The following is a 13744-nucleotide window of genomic DNA, read 5'->3' on the forward strand; positions in this document are numbered from 1 at the left end:
GCATAAAAGCCAACAAATGCAGATTAAATAAGATGAAAATTATGTTTCATGCCCAGACAGATTAGCTAAGGAAAAAAAAGCACAAAAGATGTTCTAAATTCACATAGGCCATGGCTGGTGTAATCCTGAGATGTGCTGGCAATCTGATTGCCAAGAGGTACTACTCCAACATTTAACCACTCTGGATTGTCACTGCATAGGTACTAAAATAGAATTAAGTTCTTCTAACGATACATGGTATTTGCAGTTGAGGCAACAGTATAAGCATCAGTCTGTATACTGCTTCTAGCTGGATCACTCAGAACAAATTCCTACTTCAAGAATTGGTTCTAACAAAAAAAGGGTGAAAGAATGATGTTAGTTCTATACAGCCTCCTGAAAGAGAAAGAAGGAAACATCTCTTGTTTTTGCCAAAAAAAATGACAGCAACAACAGAACACACCTGTACTGTGCTCACACAGCACTGTGAATTATTCTGAAGAGAACACTGGTCCTCTGTCATGCCACTGCACAGAATTTGCACACTCAGTACTGAATGCATCGCTGTTCTTCCCAAATAAAAGAAAAATGAAAAAGAGAAAGAGGAAGGCAGTGAAGAGTAAAAAAAAAAAAAACACCTCCTGATTCAGTTCTTGAGCCAGAAGTCACCAAGTAAGCCTCTAAATCATTCCCATATTCCTCCACGTACAACTGTTGCCAGGCTGTGTCAGAAGCAGCACCACTAGGCCAGCAGGACTTTTGATTTAACCAAAAGCAGATAAGCTAGCTATAATGTGATTTCAGGATGAAAGACAACTGTTAGGATTTTAATGTACGAGAAAACGAATCCAACTTGTCCAAATATTTAACCTGCTCTTTTAAGTTGGTCACGAGAATCAACATTCCTCTCTACATCCAAGCCATTTTAATAAAGGCAAAGCTGAAAAACCCGGATTAGCCTTTACCAATGAGGGAAGACGCGATGACTTCTTTGCAGAACAATCCCAGAGGGAGTACTTGGCCCAAATTTTAATTTCACAGTGAAGATATTAAATAGCCACTGCCTTTCACTTTTCATTTCTCTATTTTTTTCCTTCCCCTCTCCCTCAGATCCTACCATATCTATTCCTGCTTCCCTTTTATAGTCAAGGACAGAAACAAGAAGCAAAGAGTTGCAAGGAATGCATGCCTGTCCCCTCTTACTCTCTCACAGCCTAGCATGTAAACGTTTAAAGAATGCTATAAACTTTTGATTCCAAATTAATCCCAGCTGGGAAGACATTCAGTCTCCAGTTATTTCACAGTTCATTCTCTATCCAAACAACCTCCTCCCAATAGCCAATCGTTTTCAAAGAAAAGAGGCTGTAGCAGTATTTTCTCCTCCTCTAAAGAAGGAATTGTGTGCTGGTTCTCCACATCAACTTTTCCTCCATTCTGCAAAGATCTTTAGCACTGGTTCTAGAAAAGAGTAGAAGAGGTACTACAGGAGGAAGTTATCCTGAAGAACACCTAGAAAGAAAAATAAGAGCAAGAAGAAAAAAAACAAATGTTAAACTTGAGTTTAAACAATAATTATCCAGTGCTTCCTCATACTACGAATAATCATATCTTTCCTGTATGTCCTACACACACACTTATTGCAACTATGGGCGGACCGCACAGAAGCACGAATTAGTAAGAACAGTAGGGGCTCTTACTCCAACATTTGACTGTCATACTAAGAAGTGAAGATTTTTAAGTGCTACATCAGAGGAATGACAAGACAAGGTTTTAGAAAATTAAAAAAAAAAAGAAAAAAGAAAAGAGGGGAAAAAGGTCTCCCACAGTATTTCTTGTACCACAGTTGCCTAACCAGAAGTCTGGAAACAAATTCAGATGTGCTGAGACCAAGAGAATAAGATGATCCAACAAACAGGTGAGGAAGCTGCTTTTTTGGCCTCAAAACAGAGGCCAGCCAGGCCAGCTCTGTTCTGGACAGCTGAAAGTCACCGACAGGTCCAGGGATTCAGCCTCACCGACAACAAGACAGTGATAGAATGGATGAGAGAGCCACCCTCATAAGATCTGGGAAGGCCTGCTCACGTACAAATACTCACCAGTAAGAGCAGTAAGTGCACCATACCACACCCCCAAATCACCCCTATATATACCTTTTATACTATCCAATCTATTCCACAACATGAAGAGACTTTGCCACCGAGTTGGACAATTTGGAGAAAATTGTTCTGTCACATTTTCCAATATATCGCACACAAAACCAAAGCTGAGTTTCCAGCAAACCTGAATCTAGAAAATTGTTTGCAACTTCTGCAAATAAGCTTTCTTTTTTAAAAAATAAAAATGCACTCATTCACATATGTTGGGGGGAAAAAAAAAAAAAAAAGCAAATAAATATTAGTGCTAATAAAAAAAATAGCACAAAAAATAGCACAGCTCCAACGTACTGAAGAACTGCATCTTAGTACTAAGCCTACAAATATGGAAATAACGATATAAATTAATGACCATCATCTAACAACATATATGAATATTAACATACTAAAAAAAATCTAAACAATTTAAGACTAACAGGAAATGCTATTTGTTAATTGCAGTGCTGCTTATGCTGAAGTTACGCGACATCATTCACATTAAGATGTATATGCACGCGTATATAATGTTTTATACATAAAAAGACGTAACTGACACGATGGGATCTGAAAAGCTAATATTATATTGTCTTAGACTGGTCTTTATCTTTCATCACATAGAACAGAGTTAAGTCGTGGTTTTGCATTATGCATAAGCAGTGAATGCAATTAGACTGAAAAGCAAGTTGATCTTCTCTTATCTCAATTGGAAAGAGTGAACTCTGATCTTCACAGGTGACAGCTTTGTGTGTTACTGCAATTTATTAGTTAGCTTCCTTGAATCCATCATATCTGCAAAAGAAAACTCAAAACACAAAGTTGTGGCCAATCCACTAACGATTTAACAAACAAAAGTATCAAAAAAAGGGAGCAAAACAGATACATTACTTTGGCATAAAGAAACTACAAGTAGTTCTTTCTTCTGCAATTCAAGAATGATGCTAAAAAAGTGGAAGAAAAAATAAAATGCCTGCAGGAAGAATGTCAGGAGTAAGAGAGGGAAAAAACTTGATCTTTCATCTAGCAGGCTACAAATGAAGCTTCTCTTGCTTTGGGGCAGAAAACTGCCCATTGCCAACTTCTCAGAAATATTTTCATTCAAATGGGATACTTCCCAAATAAATCCTGTAATTCAACTAGAGATATTTGTTTTTAAGCATGAATTTAGTAAATTTTATGGTCAATGCAGTTGTAGTAGTAGCAGTTGCTTTTGTTCACAAAACACAGAGGAATCAAGCATATTCCTGTTGAAACGCACCACCCACCACCTCATTGCGTGCAAATCCACTCTTTGGTCTCCAGAAACATTCAGCAAGTACTGACGAATGTCAGTGGGCACCATTTTTCCCACATGGAGGAATTCAGTGACACACCTTTGCTTCGAACACACTTCCACGTCAGACGCCTTTCTGTCAGACCACCGCTCTGCTGCCATCTGTCACACAGCAACAAAATGTAACAGAATAGTTGGGAAAAGGTTCAACCTCTCCTGCCTTTGATGTCATGGGCCAATGTAATAAAATAGGAGGCATTACTTTCAGAGCAGCCCTCGTAACATGCAAGCTACATCATGTAGAAACTCACAATACCCAGGTTGCTAATGCTTCACCAGTCAGTCCCACAAAACATCAATTACAGTAAACACCTCATTTCATAATCACTGTAAATTTATGATTCTACACAGTGCGAAGTAAATACTTACTAGATCTAAGGTATACTGCATTCCACCTGTTAAAGATAAACCAGGGAAATTCACACACAGCACACAGTACATGTACTTCATTCAGTCATGGCTCCCCGCATCTATGCAAGCTACAGAATTCACTAACGTAAGAGCTTTACAAAAACCATTTGTTTTCCAGGGCACAGGATTGCAGAGATTAAGCTCCAAGATTCCTTGGCAGTCTCAAACAGGCTATGCTAAAATCCACGCTATTAAATCCACACAATCTTTCTTTAATCCAGGCTAGCTAGATCAAAGCTAATTCAGGTGTGTCTAAACATTTTGAAATTGGGAAGTTTGCAGACCCAGCATATGCATCCTCATTCTAGCCCGCCTAGCCAACAGCAGTATAGAAAATGAATCATTGTTTTCAGTAACACCGTATCTTCAGTCATTGAGGTATCAGCCTGTTCCAATAAATAAGGGAGGGTGCAAAGAGAACAGAGCCAGCCTCTTACCTGCGTACTCGGTACAAGAGGCAGTGGACACAAGAGGAGCATGAGAGGTTTCCTCTCAACACCAGGAACATATCTGTGCTGTGCAGGGGATGGAGCACTGGCACAGGCTGCCCAGAGGCCGTAGAGTCTCCAAGTTGGAGATGTTCAGACAGCGCACAGCCATGGCCCCGGGCATCCTGCTCTGGGTATCCCTGCTGGATCAAAGGCTGGGCAGTTGGACCCAGAGGGCCCCGCCAACCCTGCCCACTCTGCAATTCCTGACCAACAGAGAACAGTGATCTAAGCATAACAACCTTACAGCTAGTCAAAAATTTACTCTCATATACTTAATTGAAATAATATACCTTTCTTTCAGTCTCAAACACAGTGAAATGAATGTGAAACTTCTCATGAACATATTTCCTATTATTAAGGGCATACTTAGCTATTAAGAACATTATCAAGTTTTGTTCAATTGAAGGGTCCAGTTGCAACTGCTTTCCAGTACAGTAAATAATCTCTTGACAACATCTATTAATCCTGCAGCATTTTACATAAGAGAAGGTAAAAATACCCGGCATTTCCCAATTCCATTCCATTTACAGGTAGTAGCTGTAGTTACCAAAAAGGCACAAAAATATTACAGAAGACAGTAAGTTAAAGCTACCGAATGCCTTCCATCTAAATATAGAGTATAAATAGATATATAAAGGTATTAAAAACAAGGAAAATTCAGCTTTCTTGGAGCACATCTAAATTCCTAGAAAAGTTACTTGATACTATGGTTAACTTGTTAATCAATTTCAGTATATGAGTCTGAGTGTACAGGAACATAAATCTTATGAGCTTACAAACAATAGGAAAAGCTGCTAGTGAAATAGACTGAGCTATAACTAGTGCTGTTAGAAGCTGGAACTCAGCAATTTTAAAAATTCCTCCACAAACAATTTCAAATAATGAACAAAAGTTGTATGCAAAAAGTTCTATTTGTTTCTTTAAACATACCACACACTGATGGTTACAAGGGAGGATATTTTTTTAGTAGCAATGTTTGTTACAGTGCTTGCTGTTTCCAAATCTGGACTTCCTTTGCATATCCCACATCTGTAAATTTAAGCATTTGTCAATAAACACATCATTATAAGGTTTTTGGAGGAGGGGGCCTTACCAGCACTTCTGACAATGACTTCCAGCGTCTGGTTGCAAATCAGCTCCAACTGATCTGCATCCAGACCTCAGTGCTGCTCTCACTACGGTCCCTAACAAGTATCCTGGTTGTTTCCCTTCAGGCAGCACTACGACTTGTGCAACATGTTGAGTTAGATGAGGAAGCTGCTCGGTGAGAATGCTAATCCACCCTGTCTATCTTTGCAAAACCACCACCACCACCACCACCACTCCCCAACCCCTGGCAAAAACCAAAACCATGCACAGCAATTTTCCAATCTTCCTGCTATGCCTTCTTGAACCAGGGCCATTGCACACCTGAGATGGGTTTGTACAGATACTAGGCAGATGGCAAGGCTGACTGGACAGAACTGTAGTATTTCATGTTTGCAACATCATCTTTATCTTTTCATTAACTCCCTAAAAATATACAATAGGTTCAGTGAAAGAATGGCTAAGACTGGCTTTTAGCCTGTGATCCAAGAATCAAGCAGGCATATTCAGAATAATCATTCCTTTTTTCTTTACAACAAGTTCAGTTTCACAGGTAGATAAAAATAAACCACCTACAAGATCTGCTGTGCTTTTGATAAGGTGACAAAGCCATGCATTCTGTAACTGCCTGAACAGAGCACTACCTGCTTTCAGGAACACATCCACAACATCTAGCAGGAAGTGAGGAGGGAGCAATCATCCAGTACCCTCCTATCTCCTCCGTGAAGAAATCTCTCACACAGAGCAGGCGCATTCAGCTGCAGAGTGGCTGTGTGCTGGCACTCAGAGGAAGGCAGTTTACCCCATTAACCCTTCTTCTGGAGAGCACCCTCCTCCCACACTGCTTGAAACAGTGCATGCTGTCAGCAGTTGCAAAGCCAACACTGATCACATGGCAAGGAGCACTGCTGCAAAGGATGACCATCAGCACAGAGTAAGAGCATGCTTAACCTGTTCAACTTCCTGAAGGGACAAGGAAAGCTCAAACAAAAACTGCCACTGACTCAGAAGCAGGAAGACCACACAGATGGGAACAAAATTAAAATGGGAAATCAAAAGGTGAAATCTTTCTCAAAAGGTAAAGGGATATTTGGGAAATATCAGAAGCCAGAAGGAACCACGAAGATTTGTAAAACCATAAACTTCAATTTCTGCAGCTAAGATTCTCTCTTCTCAGCGAGCTTAAGTGAGAAGTTTCTCACTGTAACAATCCCAACCTTCTTTTATCACCCTTTCTCTGAATCAAGTGATTTTCTCTTGGTACACATTCTGCCAGACATTTGGGGATTAAGCAAACATTTGGTTACACCTAAAAAACCAGGATACTTCTGAGCGCTGTGGCCCACTTTCCCTCACTATTCAGCACAAAGCTAATCACACATGCCAAGACAATGGACAGCAGGAGCAAATTTATCTAAGTCACCAACTGCAGACTTTTAAGAAGTCCAAAGAGCAGCAAGAAAAGTTTCCAAATCAGTCCTTCCTATTTACATTGCCCTGTAATAAAGCCTGTACTGTTTCAGCATTTGCCTTACCATCTGATCTCTGTCTATTGCTACAAAAAAAATTTGCATCCGTAGATGCAGGGAGCCCTCTATATTTAGACTGAGTGAACAGATGTAACCATGGAGATTGATGCTGCAGTCCCAGGAACTCCACGGAGGAACAAGCAGGAGCTGGATCACAAACTGCCGCTGAATGTTGTCATCCTCAGCTCTCACCACACTCATATGTTAGTGGAGATGCTCAGTGAATCATGTCAGAGGAGAATTAAAACCTCACTCTAAATAAGGAGCCTGAAGAAGGCCTAGATCATTTCTCCAATCTGGTTTCCCAAAATTGCAGCTCACTGCAAGACCACATTAGCACTTGCACTGATGTAAAGTAGAGACAGCATGGGACAGACCAAGCCGAGGACAGCTACTGTCAGCTGCAATGCCAGCTTCAGCTGCACGTATAACCTTGGCACAAGCATTAGTTCTTCCATTACAGTGATCTTCAAAATGTCAGGTTGCTGAAACAAATGAAAGTAAGTCACCCACCAATTCTTACCCTCCCAACAGTATTTCAAGAGTTGAGTAAAGTTTGAATACTCATAGCAAGAACATTAGTGTAGTCCAAAACTCTTTAAGATGTGCCAGGCAGCGCTATCAGGCTTGTGGAAGTAATTATAGCATAATCTCAATTGTAAATGGAACTCATTTTTAAAAGTAACAGGCAGAGAAGAATTACTTTTAAATTTTCACTGACCAACAAACCAAGCCTGTCTCTTGCAAGTAGATTCACATTCTAATCTGGAGGTAGAAACGCTCAATCCCAACTCAGTCTAATGATACAAGCGAAGTGTTTAAAGTTTGCCTGTGATTGCACTTCTGATAGTTTGACAACTCATTTTGGCAGCAGGTGAGTAAATTTCCACAGGTTGTGGCCTTCTGGTCAAGAAAAACGTTCCCTGTTTTCTTCAAGGTGAAATTCTATTCAACCATTACTGAGACACATCATAATTCTAAACCAGAGCTCTCAATTCTCTTTTTCTTTGGTCTTAAATTATAGACCTGCTGTGTAAAGATGACTTTAAAAAAAGAAAAAAGAAAAAAAAAGATTGCCTGTGAAGTTCAGTTGTGATTGGGAAGGCCGCCTACACACCAGAGGGAGAGTGAGAAAAAACACACTTGCAGAACTGAAAAAAACATTGATGTAGGCGTACATAGGGGGAGGGAAGAAAGAACTTGGTTCTACAGAAAAAGGCCGTTTTCTTACATCACCATAGAAAGAATTAAAAAGTGTTACTTGAATAGCATTCATTAGATTGTTTTCTACTTTCCAGATGTCAATACCAGCACCACAAGCGCAGAGGAATCCTTGTGGCTTCATCTCCTCCCTGATTCCAGAATCCTGCTTCTCAAACAAGAATGGCTTTGCTTCCCCTCCTTTCTGCAACCTCCCACAAAAGCTGTTTTCAGAGCAGAAATTCACCTGCTTAATAACAGTTCAAAGCTCCACAAGCCTTTCATAATTAATAACATTAGAATGTATTGAAATTACATCTAAAGCCTTAAAGATAAAAACACACCACACACACAGAAAACAAGCAGAAGGAGAGTGTTTCAGCTCTCAAATTAAATTTTAGAAACAATAAGAATTAGAATCATTAAAAATCATCTCCTCCACTTCCTAAGCACTCTCCAAGACCATTCATTTCCCAAGAAAAGTTAATAGCAGTATCAATAGCAGTGTTAAATTCATCAGCATTAGAACCTCAGGAGAAAGAGACAATCTGAAACCAACTATGAAAGAGAAGAAATAAGGCAATGGAGAAACAACTTTGAACAAATAATGGGATGTATGAAGTAGTAAGAAGTAAAATCCCTCAATTTGGCAAAAATTGGAGTCATCTGTTATAAAAGAAGGTATATAAGACTGCTACTAAACTTCAAAATTACAGTCACCTTGACCTTCATCCTCTTGAACAGTGAAATACAGAGTCATTTACTAGAGTCTCTCTATATAGTAATACATATATGATTCTGATGAAGCAAAAAAAAAAGCATGACAACATTACACAACAAATGAGTCATATACACATAATTTGCATCCTAATAAGGCATATACTTTCATGCTTAGCTTGTCAAGCTAAAGAACATTTGCTTTGAGGCTTACTGCCAGAATAATCTGGTATCTTGCATTCTTCCACAATTTTATTTTTCAGGTAAAATGTTTCAGTTTTTTGGGAGGTTGCAGAAAGGAGGGGAAGCAAAGCCTCAGCAAAGCATTCTACAAAACAGTTCGAGGCAATGTGAAAGGTTGCCTTCTACCTTCAGGTGCTAAGATTTCCATCGAGAACAAGCCTATTAAGAATGAAGAAAACTCGACAGGAGGACTCCCACAGCCAAAACATTGAAATGCAGAGGATATTTACCTTTTGCTTTTCTGAATCTTTAGGAAATTTTTTACAGTGATATTGCCAATGACGAAAGCTGAGCAAGTAAAACCTTTTTAGTCTCTCATTTACTTTTTGTAAAATAGCAGTACAGAAATAGATTCAATTTTTTTAATGAACGGAGATTCATCCCAAGTTGGTACATTTGGGAAGCTGTAGTTCCGAGTTCTCATTTTGTGTTGTTTGTTTTTTGTTTTTATTACATTTCACCAAAGCAAGAAAGGAAATCAATACAGATTTATAGTCTAAAACAGGTTTAAACATCATAATTATAAAGCATAAATCAAAATTAGTAACATTGCATTTAATTCATTAACCACTTTACTGCTCTGTCAACAGGAGTCAATTATTGTAATTCCTAGCGTTTTTCTCAAAATGGACTGTAGAACAAAATTTCCTTTTTTCATTTTATTTGAAAAGGCTTCTTCTTGTTTCACATCATCCTAATGCTGTAAGCCATAACCTATCCTGATTATTCACAGTCACCATGGGCTATGCTTTCAGAAGCTGATTTTTCTAGCTACACAGCACATGACCATAATAGTACATGAAAGGCTTTTCATTGACCTTTAATATAATTGTACCTCTCATTAGTACCTGTACAAGAAGGTACCACTGGCTTGAAAAGCTTCTCATCTGTGAGCTAATACTTTTGTCTTGTGATGGAACCAATTGAGTTAAAACATCGAGGTATTCATAGAACAATTGTGAAAACAAGTTGTCAGTGACAAGAGTTAGCATTCTAAAGTAATGCAAATACTTAAGTTTGAAAAGGAGGAAACCAACAACAAATGCAGGGCCCACTTCATCATATGTCTTCTGAAAGAAGTAGCCATTCTTATTTGTTGCCATCCAATACTGCCTTTTTAAAAATCATTTTTTCTTTGCAGAAAGTTAGTTCTTTGCCAGGTTAAGATAAAAACCAAAGAGGGTTCTTTGCATGTTTTGTCAAGAAAATTACAAACTATTTTGTACTCTTCTCAGCAGATAGCTCATCTATCTGCATTTCAAGATAAACTGTTCTGTAAACAAAATTTCACAGTCATGCCCTTAGTTGTGTAATTCAAAAATCTAGGCCTGCTTAGCATTACTAAGGCTTACATGAAGTTTTGTAAAGAATTTACTGAAAACAGCAATTTGACCATATATCTAAGAGCTCTGTATAATTCAAACAAGCAATTTTTCTTTTCTGTTCTGAAGTTTTCCCCTTAATGAAAATATTTTGCTCACAGGGGCCAAATAATTACAGTCCATGAAGATCCTGAGCCTAAAACACAATGCAGTATGATGCATCTCAGTACAGAGGATGAAGGAAAAACAAACCGTGTTTTATATTAATTTCAAATGAGAAAATATTTGAGTTGCAGCAGAACCAGCTACTTTTGCATCTGCATGAATATTAACAAAATTACACACAATAAAGGGAATACAATGTTAGTATGATTTATCTCAAACTGCATACCAAGCCTCTTCAATGTTAGATTTTTATCTGAACTCACACCAACTTTTGGAGTCGATTCTCATCCATCCCAAAGTTGCAGCAGTTTCACAAATAAAGCGAGATGTAACGTTCAGAAAACTCAGTGCTCATTTATCCATGAGAAAAAAGGGAAGAGAGTTACATAATATTCTGTACTTATTACTTTTAATAAATCTAAACTAAAAAAGAAATGTATTAAAGTACCTATGAACCCAGGACTAATAACAGAGCATAATAACACCTTGTCCAATATAATAAAATAGGAGGCATTACTTTCAGAGTAGCCCTCATACTAAATAACTACTTGTTTACTATTCTTAAGGTGGTCTCGCCATTACAGAACCTTTGTGCCCAGTCTGATTGGCTACAGGTGAGAAACTTGTCCATGCCTTTACTTCTTTCATTAAAAACAAAGCAATTTTGAATGTCTGGACTTCAATATGAGATTCACTTGTTAATAATCATATAGGACCAGTCATTCAGAAACATGTACTTCTCCTGCTCTTCTCATACACATAGCACCAAGAAATTAGGCCTACTTCCAATAGATATACTTTGGGTATTTTGAATTAATTTCTGGAGTCTGTAATAAATTTCATGAAGATTAAAGAGTCTTCTGAAAAAGGGTCTCTGCCAAAGCTATTACCTGGAGCAGTTACTGGACTTTGTGCTTTGACACACACCATCTTGACGCAGAACCCGTCCCTGGACACAGCATTTTTAAAAGCACTGTGAACAGAAGGTAGATCAGTAAGTACAAGATCTAAGGCTGAATCCAAGTGAGGGTATAAAACAAACTGGGGGGGTTGCTACTATTTTAGACAAGGGAGAGGGGGCTAAAATAGCAGGCAGATTTGGCTCCCCATAAATGCTGCTCTTTGAAACCCTTCTGAGTTAACAGCATTGAATACAAAGGAAGACGCACTACCCAACAGTTCATGATTTTAAATGAACATATCAAAATCCAGACACCCTTGTTTCTGAAGAAACTGCCATATGATGAAGGAAACTGAGATAAGGAAAATTTTAATATAGGAAAATAAATTATGAGGAAAACTAAAGTAACAACAAAACAGCAAGGTTATCTACTTGTCGAACTGGAATTTGCAGAGCTCACTGAGCTATCCTAACAAAAGAGCTAGTAAGCAGCACTACAAGGTAGAAATTATGGACTGCACGTGTCATGGCATCTTTGAATATTTACAGACACCAGTACATGTCTGAAAAAAAATTGCCTGTTCTCTTACACTGAACAAAACAAGCAGTCCTGGTAACAAGTTATCATTCTGAGATACTGTCCATATTACTCCTATCTACAAAAGCTTATCTGTGCACCTACTGTGAAACCCTTCAAGCTTTAAATACATTTCTTGAACAATTTTAAGATTAGTTTTTATACTTATTGTCTTGAGAACAGTTTCAACTTTACGAAATAAGAAAACATTTTCAGAAAAGATTCTCTCAGCTGTACTGAATTAACCAGCAGCAGATTTTTCTTTCCATGTAGATAAACGTCTATTTTGAAAATCTTTAGGGCTATTACATGATCCTTCATCTCCACAGGTAACATCCACGAAGAAGCTAGGACAGGTCTTAAAGGCTTTCATATAATCTAACAACACGACAGTGCTGTTGTAACTGCACAGTGGTAATCTTCAGACAGGATTAGGAAGAGCATGAGAAAGAAAACATCAGTAATGAATTATGTAGAATTCGAACAACTTAGAGCAGGAACATGGGGCACAAGCAGAACTTAAATAAATTCTGCTTATTAAAAAAAAAAAAACAGATGTACCAAAAGTGGCAAGTGATTTCTGAAACCTCCTAAGCACTTGATCCATTATAAAAGCACGTGTGTGCTGGTGGGGGGGCTCTCGTGCCCCTGCCTTCACAAGTGCTGAGTTTCAGCAGGATCAACTTCTGGTCCCAGCCCACCGCAAATGGGTACAGAACAACATCCCAGAGGCAGAAAGGAGCAGCAAACCAAACAGAGGGGATGATGGAAGCAAGATGAACCCGCCCAGGGACTCCACAGACTCATGCCAGACTGGCATGGCCACACCACCACATCCTGAGCTTCCTGGAAGCAACATTCTCAATTCTGGTAGGAAAACACAGATCTGCTCCAAGACTACTAAAAAGGCAATTGCCAAGACAAAGGGCTGAGCTCTGAGACACACAAATGAAAAATCCCATCCCCTGGGCTTAAGTAGTTACCCCTGACAATTATTTCTATACCTCACCCAGTTATTCATCAATTTTGAGGGGAAAAAATACCAGAACTTAACTAAGACACTAATTTTGTAAGGCACGAGCAAGCTCAAAACTTACCAATACACTCTAAAGTCAGGTTATGATTTAGTTTGACTTAGTCTAAGAGATTCAGCAGAAGCATTTGAAAGAAACACCACAGATCTAATTACCGCATATTGCGGTTTCCCTTTTTAGGGTGACTGATGCAACAGGAACTGAAGACGGGCTTCTGCACTCCTCACATCCCAGAGATGGGAGACAAATCAAGTAAGCCCGGTCTGATGCACTCTGTTAACGTATCATACTCTGACCTGTGGCATGTATTCTCATAATTCATAAGTGAAACTGCTCTGCTAAGCTAGTTTTCAGCCAGGTCAGAAATGGTTCTCCAGCAATTACATACAAGAATAGTTTGGTGCCCATTTTCAAACACTGCAAATATAACATTACCAGTATATTCCACTGAAACGCATTTGAAATTCAGAACAGAGGCCCATCCCAAGTATCACTTCAGTCTTCAGGTACAGAATAAATACATGTTGTAGTTTTGATTCAGTGAAAAAACAGGAAGCTTTTTGTTGCCAAGAGAACAGCTTCAAGCCTAAAGATACGTCTATGATGTTTCAGAGGGTAATATACTTT

The 13744-nt window shown here is 38.7% G+C and overlaps 1 protein-coding gene across 13 annotated transcripts in view; it reads right to left on the reverse strand.

Moving 5' to 3' along the window:
• SIPA1L1 (signal induced proliferation associated 1 like 1) overlaps window positions 1-13744 on the reverse strand; it is a 196213-nt gene that overhangs the window by 120348 nt on the left and 62121 nt on the right. For 4 of the 13 annotated variants that reach the window (XM_090141099.1, XM_090141096.1, XM_031593617.2 and 1 more), the window contains exon 3: window positions 11496-11578. The exons of the other annotated variants lie outside the window; for them this stretch is intronic. The gene's annotated coding sequence lies outside the window, so the exon portion shown is untranslated. The remainder of the gene's footprint in view (window positions 1-11495; window positions 11579-13744) is intronic. 13 annotated transcript variants of the gene reach the window in all.

The sequence above is a fragment of the Phasianus colchicus genome, chromosome 5 (assembly GCF_987193195.1).
Source record: "Phasianus colchicus chromosome 5, bPhaCol1.hap1.1, whole genome shotgun sequence".
NCBI lineage: Eukaryota > Metazoa > Chordata > Aves > Galliformes > Phasianidae > Phasianus > Phasianus colchicus.